Source organism: Oncorhynchus nerka, linkage group LG24 (genome assembly GCF_034236695.1).
Source record: "Oncorhynchus nerka isolate Pitt River linkage group LG24, Oner_Uvic_2.0, whole genome shotgun sequence".
NCBI classification, from domain to species: domain Eukaryota; kingdom Metazoa; phylum Chordata; class Actinopteri; order Salmoniformes; family Salmonidae; genus Oncorhynchus; species Oncorhynchus nerka.
This window is the reverse complement of record NC_088419.1, coordinates 30,083,909-30,098,804: the sequence shown is the minus strand read 5'-3', so window position 1 is coordinate 30,098,804 and position 14,896 is coordinate 30,083,909.

Below are 14,896 nucleotides of genomic sequence, written 5' to 3'. Positions count from 1 at the left end.
CATAAGAACAGCCCTTAACCGTGGTATATTGGCCATATACCACACCCTCTCTGACCACTAGAATTCATCTGTGAGATAATATGCATTAATTAGGTTACTTCCATTTCTCTATAACATGTTTTGTTTTTATCTGTGCTATACTTGATTTACTTGGCTAACATCCATGGCTCCTGTGTAAATTGTCTTACCGGCTCATTTCAAATACCATTACAATGTACTGCTTACCTGCTGGTAATGGAATAACACACCAATGAAAAGTATTACAGCTCTGGCCCACATCGTTTGTCTGATGGAAGTAAAGAAGATGGACACTGCTTCAATCATTTGGACACATTACTTAATTACAATGTTTGGCTCGTCGAGTGAAACAAAAAGTGAAGACATAACATCACTTTTCTGATAGTCCATTCCCATTGTTGTTATATTTGTCTCATTTGAGTCTGTGTCTATTTGTTGCTTTTATTCTTCTATTATTATCCATCTCTGGGAATGTATTTTATTTTATTTTTTAATATTTCCCTGTGAGGTAGCTACTTAAATAACGAATACACTTCAGAACCATTACTAACCTCTTATCTCATGTGCTCCTTTCCCTGAAGTACACAAAGTCATAATTTAACTAGACAAACATTCCTTTGCATTACTTTGCATTTTCCCCGTAACACAAACACAGCAGGCAGTGAGCTTGTCCTGCTGAACTGCTGATGGTGCACTGGAATCTCTGATCAATAAACAAAACCCAGAACAATGCACGTACTATGTACACTTTTCTGTATGTCCTCTCAATCATTTACATGTCGGAAGAGTCCCTTCAGAAAGTATTCAAACCCCTTAACGTTTTCCACATTTTGATGTGTTACAGTCTGAATTCAAAATGGAATAAATATTTGTTTCTCACCCATCTACACACAATACCCCATAATGACAAAGTGAAACATGTTTTTATAAAATTTTGCAAATGTGTTGAAAATGAAATACAGAAATATCAAATTTACATAAGTATTCACACCTCTGAGTCAATACATATCTTTCTGGATAAGTCTCTAAGAGTTTTGCACACCTGGATCATACATTATTATAAAAAAATAGCTTTGACAGACATTTTGAAGTCTTGCCATAGATTTTCAAGCCGATTTCAGTCAAAACTCTAACTAGGCCACTCAGGAACATTCAATGTTGTCTTGGTAAGCAACTCAAGTGTACATTTGGCCTTGTCTTTTAGGTTATTGTCCTGCTGAAAGGTGAATTTGTCTCCCAGTGTCTGTTGGAAAGCAGATTGAATCAGGTTTTCGCTAGGATTTTGCATGTGATTATCTTTATTCCGTTTATTTTTATCCCTAAAAAACTCCCTAGTCCTTGACGATCACAAGCATACACATAACATAATGCAGCCACCACATTGCTTGAAAATATGAAGAGTGGTACTCAGTGAAGTGTTGTGTTGGATTTGCCCCGTGTTATACGTTGTATTCAGGACATGAAGTTAATTCCTTTGCCACATTCTTTGCCGTTTTACTTGAATGCCTTATTGCAAACAGGATGCATGTTTTGAAATGGTTTTATTCTGTACAGGCTTCCTTCTTTTCACTCTATAATTTAGGTTAGTATTGTGGAAACTACAATGTTGTTGATCCATCCTCAGTTTTCTCCCTTCACAGCCATTAAACTCTGCAACGGTTTTAAAGTCACCCGTTGGCCTCATGGTGAAATCCCTGAACGGTTTCCTTTGTCTCCGGCAACTGAGTTAGGAAGGACGTCTGCATCTTTGTAGTGATCGGGTGCATTGATACACCATCCAAAGTGTAATAACTTAATAACTTCACGATGCTCAAAGAGATATTCAATGTCTGCTTTTTTCCCCTTTTTATTTTACACATCTACCAATAGGTTCCCTTATTTGCGAGGCATTGGAAAACCTCTCTGGTGTTTGTGGTTGATTTTGTGTTTGAAATACAATGCTCAACTGAGGGACCTTGTAGATAAGTTTATGTGTGGGGTACAGAGATGAGGTAGTCATTCAAAAATCATGTTTTAAACACTATGTTTGCGCACACAGTGAGTCCATGCAACTTATTATGTGACTTGTTAAGTAGTGATGGGTCGTTCGTGAACGAGTCGGCTCTAAGAGCCGGCTCTTGTAAGTGAACGTTGGGAGCCGGCTCACATATCAGAAGAGCCAAATCTATTTATAAAAATATAATAAAATTAAGATATGAATAATCAAAAGATTTGAATGAATAGAATTAACTAATTCAAAGAACGAAAAAAAAAATAAAATAATATAGGCCTAAATTCTCAAGCGCAGACATTCGTTCTGACTGTCTGCTCAGACTAACAGCCTCACCTGTTGTTCCTGTCAATCAGACACGCAGTGTCAACCAATGAACCAAAGATGCGTGAGGGAGGGCCGAGCCAACTCACTCACAGTCACACACTTAGCAGCCTAGGAGAGAGAGGAAGGACAGCTGTGAAAAGAACAGCTGGAAAATGAGTCGGAAGCATTTCTTTTTGATACTGTCGCAAAGCTAACTAAAAAGCAGCATTCCCCAAGTGAGGATGGCTTTCACTTCAGCAGTAATAAATTCATGAACTTCTTTGAGGAAAAGATCATGATTATTAGAAAGCAAATTACGGACTCCTCTTTAAACCTGCGTATTCCTCCAAAGCTCAGTTGTCCTGAGTCTGCACAACTCTGCCAGGACCTAGGATCAAGAGAGACACTCAAATGTTTTAGTACTATATCTCTTGACACAATAATGAAAATAATCATGGCTTCTAAACCTTCAAGCTGCATACTGGAACCTATTCCAACTAAACTACTGAAAGAGATGCTTCCTGTGCTTGGCCCTCCTATGTTGAACATAATAAACGGCTCTCTATCCACCGGATGTGTACCAAACTCACTAAAAGTGGCAGTAATAAAGCCTCTCTTGAAAAAGCCAAACCTTGACCCAGAAAATATAAAAAACTATCGGCCTATATCGAATCTTCCATTCCTCTCAAATTTTTTAGAAAAAGCTTCCAGAAGACAAAAAATGTATACGGAATGCTTCAGTCTGGTTTTAGACCACATCATAGCACTGAGACTGCACTTGTGAAGGTGGTAAATGACCTTTGATGGCGTCAGACAGAGGCTCTGCATCTGTCCTCGTGCTCCTAGACCGTAGTGCTGCTTTTGATACCATCGATCACCACATTCTTTTGGAGAGATTGGAAACCCAAATTGGTCTACACAGACAAGTTCTGGCCTGGTTTAGATCTTATCTGTCGGAAAGAAATCAGTTTGTCTCTGTGAATGGTTTGTCCTCTGACAAATCAACTGTACATTTCGGTGTTCCTCAAGGTATATATTTTACCTCTTGGGGATGTCATTCGATAACATAATGTTAACTTTCACTGCTATGCGGATGACACACAGCTGTACATTTCAATGAAACATGGTGAAACCCCAAAATTGCCCTTGCTAGAAGCATGTGTTTCAGACATAAGGAAGTGGATGGCTGCAAACATTCTACTTTTAAACTCGGACAAAACAGAGATGCTTGTTCTAGGTCCCAAGAAACAAAGTGATCTTCTGTTGAATCTGACAATTAATCTTAATGGTTGTACAGTCGTCTAAAATAAAACTGTGAAGGACCTCGGTGTTACTCTGGAACCTGATCTCTCTTTTGACGAACATATCAAGACTGTTTCAAGGAAAGCTTTTTTCCATCTATGTAACATTGCAAAAATCAGAAACTTTCTGTCCAAAAATGATGCAGAAAAATGTATCCATGCTTTAGTTACTTCTAGGTTAGACTACTGCAATGCTCTACCTTCCGGCTACCCGGATAAAGCACTAAATAAACTTCAGTTAGTGATAAATACGGCTGCTAAAATCCTGACTAGAACCAAAACATTTTATCATATTACTCCAGTACTAGCCTCGCTACACTGGCTTCCTGTTAAGGCAAGGGCTGATTTCAAGGTCTTACTGCTAATCTACAAAGCATTACATGGGCTTGCTCCTACCTATCTCTCTGATTTGGTCCTGCCGTACATACCTACACGTACGCTACGGTCACAAGACACAGGCCTCCTAATTGTCCCTAGAATTTCTAAGCAAACAGTTGGAGGCAGGGCTTTCTCCTATAGAGCTCCATTTTTATGGAATTGTCTGCCTACCCATGTGAGAGATGCAGACTCGGTCTCAACCTTTACTGAAGACTCATCTCTTTAGTGGGTCATATGATTGAGTGTTGTCTGGCCCAGGAGTGTGAAGGTGAACGGAAAGACTCTGGAGCAACGAACCGCCCTTGCTGTCTCGGTCTGACCGGTTCCCCTCTCTCCACTGGGATTCTCTGCCTCTAACCCTATTACAGGGGCTGTAATGGTAGAGATACTCTTAATGATCGGCTATGAAAAGCCAACTGACATTTACTCCTGAGGTGCTGACTTGCTGCACCCTCTACAACTACTGTGATTATTATTATTTGACCATGCGTGTCATTTATGAACATTTGAACATCTTGGCCATGTTCTGTTATAATCTCCACCCGGCACAGCCAGAAGAGCACTGGCCACCCCTCATAGCCTGGTTCCTCTCTAGGTTTCTTCCTAGGTTTTGGCCTTTCTATTGAGTTTTTCCTAGCCACCGTGCTTCTACACCTGCATTGCTTGCAGTTTGGGGTTTTAGGCTGGGTTTCTGTACAGCAGTTTGAGATATCAGCTGATGTACGAAGGGCTATATAAATACATTTGATGTGATTTGATTTGAAGCACAGTGTTAGAGCACAGTGTACAGAGCACAGTGTTAGAGCACAGTGTACAGAGCACAGTGTAGAATTCTACAGTGTAGAATTTGCCAAAACAAAATCTCATATAAAGCCAGTTCTATGCACAATCTACAGCGGCATATGCGAACTGTGCACCCAACTGTGAAGCTAGCTGTAGCGGAGCTTCGAGAAACTAGCGGGCCTGCTAGTGATAGTGGCGGAGCCAGCACCTCCACACATGGAGATGTATCCACTCAGTCAAGTAGGCCTACTCCGCGACCCACAGCAACACAGTCTTCTATGGACCAGTTTATGCCAAAGTCTATGTCTGTAGCAAAACAAGGCCAAATTTATATTGCATTGGCTAAAATGACTGCCACCGATTTCCAGACATTTTCGATCGTGGAGGACAGAGGTTTTAGAAATTATAGCAATAGTCGAAATCCAATGTACACAATTCCAGGCAGGAAAATCCTTTCTAAATCACTTATTCCACAGCTGTACGAGAGCACACAGGCTTCAGTGCGGGAAAGAGTCCAAAAAGCTACTGCAGTTTGCCTTACCACTGACTGCTGGACATCAAGGGTAACCACTTCTTACATGTCGGTTACATGTCACTTCATTGAATATTTTTCGATGTCTAGCTGTCTTCTGGACTGCTTTGAGTTCAGCGACAGACACACCTCAGGGAACTTGACAGAGGAACTGATGAGAGTGGCCAGAGAATGGCAAGTAGATGGAAAAGTGGTCTGTTGTGTTAGCAACAATACAGCTAACATAACCAAAGCCATGAAAATTTTTAAATGGACCCATCACCCATGTCTTGCCCAGACAATCAACCTGATTATAAGAGATGCTCTGAAGGTGATGAAGCCCACTGTGGACAAAGTGAAAGCAGCTGTGGAATATTTCCACAGAAGAACAGTAGGTGCTGAAAAACTAAAGTCTACACAATGCCAGATGAGGATGGCTGAGCTGAGGCCTAAACAAGACTACACTACAAGGTGGAATTCAACATGTTTTATGTTCAAGCGGTTTCTTGAGTCAACGGATGCCATCATCTCTACCCTGGTCATTGTCAATGCACCTGTTGATGCTCTGACCCAAGAGGAATGGGAGGTGGTGTGCAGAGTCCTGGAGCCCTTTGAGCAGGTCACGGTGGAGATCAGTGGAGTGACGTACAGTAAGCAGTTATTACTACATCATTATTTAATCCAGTATTTATATATGTATATGAGCAGTAGATGAGAATGTAGTATCAGTAGACAAAACATGAACCTGAACTAATAAGTTACTGTTCTCTCTTTCCGGCTATGTGACAGCCTCAAAAATTATACTTCTGTGTAAGGGTCTGCAGCGAATCACAGCCAGTCGCCAGAGAGAAGCAAATGTAACCACAGGACATGTGACATAGCTGATTGACACCCTATGTTCATCAATGGACAGAAAGTTCCACAGAATGGAATATGATCACGCACTATCAGAAACCGCTGCACTTGACCCCAGGTTTAATAAGTTAGCCTTTAGTGATGCCAGAGTGATTGATGAGGCTCTTCAAAGAATAACCTCTGCAGCAGGGAGGGACAGCCCCAACAGTCAGCTGGCTCAAGCACCAGGGCAACAGGAAGAAGAGGGATCAGATGGAGCAGAAGCACCAGCAGTAGTGCCACAAATGTCTGCTGTTTGGATGTTGTTTGACGAGACAGCATCTGGGGATGCAGCACGAAGGAATCCCTCAGCAGATGCCATAATGGAGGTCCGATCCTATTTGGAGGAGCCCCTTCAAATAGTGGCCACATCCCTTCCCTCTGAGCCGAATGAGCCGGCTCACTGAAAAGAGCCGGAATGCCTATCACTATGGTTAAGCACATTTTTACTCATGAACTTATTTAGGCTTGCCATAACAAGCTTTGACATTATGGAGTATTGTGTGTAGGCCAGTGACATAAAATCTCAATTTAATACTCAACCAAATGTGGAAAAAGTCAAGGGGTTTGAATACTTTCTGAAGGCAATGTCGATATTGCTAAAAACGATTCTAAAAATGTAACTGCAATAGAGCATGCTGGGAAATATAGGGATGGGTGTAGTTTTGGTTAAACTCTGGTTATTGACACCTACACTGGGGGTTATTGTACTTCTTTACAGTGTTAATTTAACTGATATGAAAGGAACACATTTGTAGGCTTCCATATATTTCAAGAAACTTTTAGAATTCTGAAGAACCGTAGATGCCACGTCAAGTACCTCACACTTAACTCAAAGGTTCTTTATCGCATAAGAGTTCTCCAAGGAACCTTAAGAGCTGAGGATGAACCATTAAAGAATTTTCATTTTTTCCAGTGTAGACCGCCATGGCACACATACAGTGGGGCAAAAAAGTATTTAGTCAGCCACCAATTGGGCAAGTTCTCCCACTTAAAAAGATGAGAGAGGTCTGTAATCATCATAGGTACACTTCAACTATGACAGACAAAATGAGAAAAATAAATCCAGAAAATCACATTGTAGGATTTTTAATGAATTTATTTGCAAATTATGGTGGAAAATAAGTATTTGGTCAATAACAAAAGTTTATCTCAATACTTTGTTATATACCCTTTGTTGGCAATGACAGAGGTCAAACGTTTTCTGTAAGTCTTCACAAGGTTTTCACACACTGTTGCTGGTATTTTGGCCCATTCCTCCATGCAGATCTCCTCTAGAGAGGAGACTGGCTAGGCCACTCCAGGACCTTGAAATGCTTCTTACGAAGCCACTCCTTCGTTGCCCGGGCGGTGTGTTTGGGATCATTGTCATGCTGAAAGACCCAGCCACGTTTCATCTTCAATGCCTTTGCTGATGGAAGGAGGTTTTCACTCAAAATCTCACGATACATGGCCCCATTCATTCTTTCCTTGACACGGATCAGTCGTCCTGGTCCCTTTGCAGAGAAACCGCCCCAAAGCATGATGTTTCCACCCCCATGCTTCACAGTAGGTATGGTGTTCTGTGGATGCAACTCAGCATTCTTTGTCCTCCAAACACGACGAGTTGAGTTTTTACCAAAAATTTATATTTTGGTTTCATCTGACCATATGACATTCTCCCAATCTTCTTCTGGATCATCCAAATGCTCTCTACCAAACTTCAGACGGGCCTGGACATGTACGGGCTTAAGCAGGGCGTCTGGCACTGCAGGATTTGAGTCCCTGGCGGCGTAGTGTGTTACTGATGGTAGGCTTTGTTACTTTGGTCCCTGCTCTCTGCAGGTCATTCACTAGGTCCCCCCGTGTGGTTCTGGGATTTTTGCTCACCGTTCTTGTGATCATTTTGACCTCACGGGATGAGATCTTGCGTGGATCCCCAGATCGAGGGAGATTATCAGTGGTCTTGTATGTCTTCCATTTCCTAATAATTGCTCCCTTAGTTGATTTCTTCAAACCAAGCTGCTTACCTATTGCAGATTCAGTCTTCCCAGCCTGGTGCAGGTATACAATTTTGTTTCTGTTGTTCTTTGACAGCTCTTTGGTCTTGGCCATAGTGGAGTTTGGAGTGTGACTGTTTGAGGTTGTGGACAGTTGTCTTTTATGCTGATAACAAGTTCAAACAGGTTCCATTAATACAGGTAACGAGTGGAGGACAGAGGAGCCTCTTAAAGAAGAAGTTACAGGTCTGTGAGAGCCAGAAATCTCGCTTGTTTGTAGGTGACCAAATACTTATTTTCCACCATCATTTGCAAATAAATTCATTAAAAATCCTACAATGTGATTTTCTGGATTTCTTTTCTCATTTTGTCTGCCATAGTTGAAGTGTAGCTATGATGAAAATTACAGGCCTCTCTCATCTTTTTAAGTGGGAGAACTTGCACAATTGGTGGTTGACTAAATACTTTTTTGCCCCACTGTAACTGCATATGCTTATTAACTAAAAATCCTCAACATTTTACTTGAGGTAATTTAACAGTGAAAAGGGTTGGCCTACACATTCAGCTGGATCTTACACAACCTTACATGATACTTAAACCTATGGGCTAGCACAATTACACAATAAAAACACATTGTTCTATATAGTGCCATATAGGGGTTATTTGGCTTGTAACCATAGCAGAACCCTTGTATATAAAGAACCATGCCCATAAGGTTCTAAATTAAACTTGTATGGTGCTATATAGAAAAGGGTTCCGCGATGGTTACAACCCTTTTGTTTTTATTTTATTTTTATGGTTCTTTATAGAACCTTTATGGAGATTATAGGGGTTATAGAACCTTTATGGAGGTTCTCTATCTCAAAGGTTATTTTTAGAACTATACATTTTTTTATTCTGGTTTAATAGCCATATTATATTGTTAAAACACCATATGTTTCATTATTGTGTTCATTGTATTATTGTGTTTATTAACAAATTGCATCAGGTGTGTTAGCTCTGGAATGGCTGAGGAGAGAGCTGAGAACTACTGACTTAGTCAAACATTCTCAATTGACACAAATCTATGCATTAGTTTTTCACAAGACACCATCACTGGACATATACTGTACAAAATGTAATAGCATAACACAACAGATCAGATAAACTGGAATGACAGTCTCACTCACGGTTGGACAAAAAGAGCCGTGAAAAACCACGCCTCTGTCACACCTTGGTCTTAGTATTTTGTGTTTTCTTTAATTATTTGTTCAGGCCAGGGTGTGACATGGGTTTATTGTGTTGTTGTATTGGGGTTTTTGTAGGCATTGGGATTGTGGCTGATTAGGGGGTGTCTAGCATAGGCTTGGCTGCCTGAGGCGGTTCTCAATCAGAGTCAGGTGATTTTCGTTGTCTCTGATTGAGAACCATATTTAGGTAGCCTGGGTTTCACTGTGTATTTTGTGGGTGATTGTTCCTGTCTTTGTGTTGGTTAGCACCAGACAGGCTGTATAGGTTTTCACGTTCCGTTTGTTGTTTTGTATTTATTTAGTTATTTCATGTATCGCTATTTTTTTAATTAAAGAACATGAGTAACCACCACGCTGCATTTTGGTCCGACTCTCTTTCAACAGACGAACGCCGTTACAGCCTCATATATTCTAAAAGCCACCCCTTCATTTTTATAATCACTGAAAGAGGATAGAACCCTTTTTTGAACGGCAATGAACCATTGAGTCAGTATGGTTCCACATGTTTTATTACCGCAGATATAGATATTACTGCATTGTCGGAACTAGAAGCACAGGCATTTCGCTACGCTCGCATTTCGCTACACTCGCATTACCATCTGCTAACCATGTGTATGTGACCAATAAAATTTTATTTGTATTAAGAACCATCACCCTTCCCAGAGAACCCTTGTGGAACCCTACTTTTTTTAGTGTGTACAAAACCTCCTGGTGCGTTTAGAGGTTATCACAGCACAGAAAAAGTCATTAAGCCACTTTTATAAAGTAATGTATGGCCTCTCAATATGACATTAATTTAAGCATTAATGAGATGGTACACCAGGCAGTGTGAATAGAACAGAATACTATGCAGAAGCTGTATAAACAGGCTACATTATTCCAGACACACCTCTTTTCGGTCTATTGAAGCTCACTTTATTTAAAAAGAACTTGAGCAGAAATAAACTGAAGTGTCTCAATTGAAAGCACTTTTTAGGTCTTGGGTCTTGGAAATCTCCCCTAAAAGTAAACTATTTTTCGACATCAATACAATACAGCCATTCTGCTAGCCTAACTAATTATTGGTAACTAAATTTTTTTAAATGACACAATATTCAAAATGTTTCACTCACACAATAAAATGTTCTGTTTAAAGTTATTTTCAAACGACATATTTGTCACGGGTTACTAGCTGTGGAAGGTAGGAGTCAGGCGCAGAGAGCAGAGGCTTCAATAACAGACATCTCTCAGGCACAAAAACGGTCACGCCAAACACAGGGCGCAGAAACACTGACCCACCCAAGCACACAGGGCAAAATGATCCAGAGAGAAAATACATCCAACACCGACAGTGAACACAAAATATTCCCGCACAAACCCCAACGGGCCAAACAGGCTTACATACACCAGAAATCAAGAAACACAAAACAAACAGGTACAACTAATAAGACTAAACCAACAGACAAGGGAAAAGGGATCGGTGGCGGCGGCGGGAGTCGTGACAATATTGGCATGCGTTTGAATAAGAATATACAGGGCAACCACCAAGTCTTAAGCAGTATGAACAATTTGTAAATGCAGTCCTTCATAGAAATTATGAAAGATAATACATTTTCAGGAAGAGGAGATACTGACCTTGATTTAAGAAATCTGCTCATAAACCTGGATTTTACTTGTGAAACCAGTGATCAACAGGTGGGATGCAGTTTGTAATCCATGGTCACCAGGAGGCCTTCAGGGTAGACTGAACACTCACAGTGAAAAAAGCTTGAAAGCAGCACAAGAGATGCGTCAGATGACGATAAGAAGTGAAAAAGTGTTCCCTGCCATTTGCATGGCTGGTATCTCCTAATGCCATCTGGACTGGTCAACACAGGCTTTCAGGCCTTCAACTTTCCATCCACATTTGGCTACCAAATCCAGCTTTTCCTTTCAGGAGGTTACAAACTATATAAATATGACATTTTGCCTGGACATTATATGTAATTCCTATACATTTAAATATTATACACTCAATTGAGGAAAGACAGGTGGAACAGTATGAGGCCCAATGTGGTTAGTTCTTTTATTGCAAATATTTACCAGCTAGACATTACAGAACACAGTACTTGATGAGGCCTGACTGTATTGAGCCACAGTTACCTCGTAGCTACTTCAACACTGGTTAATTAAGAGTCTTTTGACGCACCCATGTGTCAGTCTTAGCAACGTAATACAAAAATACCCACCACATCTGCCTGTCAGACTTCCGCATCTGCGGTGGAAGGTGGTCAAGCTACACCGGTGTTTGTCAGACCATGAAACATCCAGAAAATCGAATGAAAACGTCTGTAATGTCTGAACGTGACTCATCTGAAGTAGGTAAAGCTGATGTGCCGACTTCTGTCTGTAGCGTCTGAACCGTTTGGGCTAAAAACACTGTCATGACACAAAACCCACGAAACCCACAAAATCTACCACACAAGGCAAAACATCCCATTACACCAAAGCCTACTTGCCAACAGTATGTTAATGTTATATATAATTTTCTGAAATTGACCATATAAAAGTATCATTATAATTGGTCACACATTGATGTCAGACATGCACCTACCCCAATGCTCTGTTTCTGATGACTGGGATGAATGCAGGAGCATTCCTGCACCCAGAGGGGAGTAGTTCAAAGGCTGGGTAGATTAAGTAAGATTTGACAGTTGTGCCTCTACTAAAACCTGTCAAATCTTCCCTAACAATAAGCCTTCGGTATCAAAAAATATGAAATGACAACTTAAATAGGAAGAAGGCAGTTTATGCTGAGGGTGATAGACAGGCTGTGAGAGATGTACAACATGAGATCAGAAGACAGATGACTCTAAAGATGCATTGCAACAACAACAACAAAGGACTTAAGACACAAACTTTCAAATGAAAGGAAACTTTGTGGCAGGGAAAAAGCACATATTATGTAGGTGTCATAACCAGCCATAAAATAATACAATATACTGTACGTCCCAACAGGTGTAAATATATGGGTCATGACAGTGTTATGACCATATAGTGACAGGTTATGACACGTTACGTCAGCTGTTATGACATATTATGACGTGATTATGACCGTGTTATGACTCTGGTTGTCAAGTAAAGGCTTACCTATTTTACTACTACATTTATATTGATTACTGCATTTTTGGTTTTAGAGTTTGCAAGAAAGGTATTTCACTGTACTTTTGTATGTGACAGTAAAACTTGAAACTGAAATAAGTTGACTTTCATACCTCCACAATCTTCAACTGATGAAAAGGCAGGTTGAACATGAAAATCTATCATGCTAGACTAATTTACTGATCTCACTCATGACACGACTTGTAGTCTTATTTTAGCATTTGTATTCAGTTTGTATTCAGTTACCACTTTACTGTAATGTCAACCATAAATGTGGTTATACTGTCTATGGGTAGGCCTATGTGTTTTCCTGACCTCATAAATTTGCATAACTACAGTGCATTTGGAGAGTATTCAGAGCCCTTGTCTTTATCTACATTTTGTTACGTCACAGCCTTAATCTAAAATGGATGAAAATGTTTTTCCCCCTCATCAATACCCCATAAAGACAAAACAAAATACTTTTTTTTTTGCAAATGTATAAAAAAATAAAAATAAATGAAATATCAGATTTACAGTGGGGCTAAAAATTATTTAGTCAGCCACCAATTGTGCAAGTTCTCCCACTTAAAGATGAGAGAGGCCTGTAATTTTCATCATAGGTACACTTCAACTATGACAGACAAAATGAGAAGAAAAAAAATCCAGAAAATCACATTGTAGGATTTTAATGAATTTATTTGCAAATTATGGTGGAAAATAAGTATTTGGTCAATAACAAAAGTTTATCTCAATACTTTGTTATATACCCTTTGTTGGCAATGACAGAGGTCAAACGTTTTCTGTAGGTCTTCACAAGGTTTTCACACACTGTTGCTGGTATTTTGGCCCATTCCTCCATGCAGATCTCCTCTAGAGCAGTGATGTTTTGGGGCTGTTGCTGGGCAACACAGACTTTCAACTCCCTCCAAAGATTTCCTATGGGGTTGAGATCTGGAGACTGGCTAGGCCACTCCAGGACCTTGAAATGCTTCTTACGAAGCCACTCCTTCGTGGCCCGGGCGTGTGTTTGGGATCATTGACATGCTGAAAGACCCAGCCACGTTTCATCTTCAATGCCCTTGCTGATGGAAGGAGGTTTTCACTCAAAATCTCACGATACATGGCCCCATTCATTCTTTCCTTTACACGGGTCACTCGTCCTGGTCCCTTTGCAGAAAAACAGCCCCAAAGCATGTTGTTTCGACTCCCATACTCCCATGCTGTATGGTGTTCTTTGGATGCAACTCAGCATTCTTTGTCCTCCAAACACGACGAGTTGAGTTTTTACCAAAAGGTTCTATTTTGGTTTCATCTGACCATATACCATTCTCCCAATCTTCTTCTGGATCATCCAAATGCTCTCTAGCAAACTTCAGACGGGCCTGGACATGTACTGGCTTAAGCAGGGGGACACGTCTGGCACTGCAGGATTTGAGTCCCTGGCGGCGTAGTGTGTTACTGATGGTAGGCTTTGTTACTTTGGTCCCAGCTCTCTGCAGGTCATTCACTAGGTCCCCCCGTGTGGTTCTGGGATTTTTGCTCACCGTTCTTGTGATCAATTTGACCCCACGGGGTGAGATCTTGCGTGGAGCCCCAGATCGAGGGAGATTATCAGTGGTCTTGTCTTGTATGTCTTCCATTTCCTAATAATTGCTCCAACAGTTGATTTCTTCAAACCAAGCTGCTTACCTATTGCAGATTCAGTCTTCCCAGCTTGGTGCAGGTTACAATTTACCAACCCTCAGCTTTCCTCAGCCCATCCCATCTATCTCTGCTGGCCACCCACTTCGTGTTTCTACGCAACACATATGTGATGTTCAATGTCCAATTTCAATCTATCTAATCAAAAAGAATCTACAGATTGCGTGTTGAAGATAAATACTTCTACTAAGAGTATTAGATTATTAGTAATTGACTGACCCGGTCTCTCCAGATCTTCTAACAGTACTATTTCTAGGGTCAATTTTAGATCAATGCTATGCATTTTCAGCCATTCCTGAACCTGAGACCAGAAACAGGCTACTTGCGGGCAATACCAAAATAAATGGTCTATTGATTCTGTATCCTCACAACAAAATCTGCAGAGTTTCGGTGATTTTATTCCCCAAATATTGAACATTTTGTTGGTGGCAAGAATTCGATATAATAATTTTAGCTGAAAAGTCTTGAATCTTGCGTTGTTTCATATATCAACTCATACAGCCTGTACCATGGAATCAGTACATCAAAAATCTCTTCCCAACTATTTTGCCATCTGTATGGCACAGGTATACTTTCTTATTTATGCTATTTTTATTCCTCCGCCAGTTTTGATCCTTGATATTGGGCAGACAGACCAGTTCCCTACCTCCTCCGGCTGCCACCCGCCTCCTCCATTTTTGGGGCAACGCTGTAATCAATTGGTT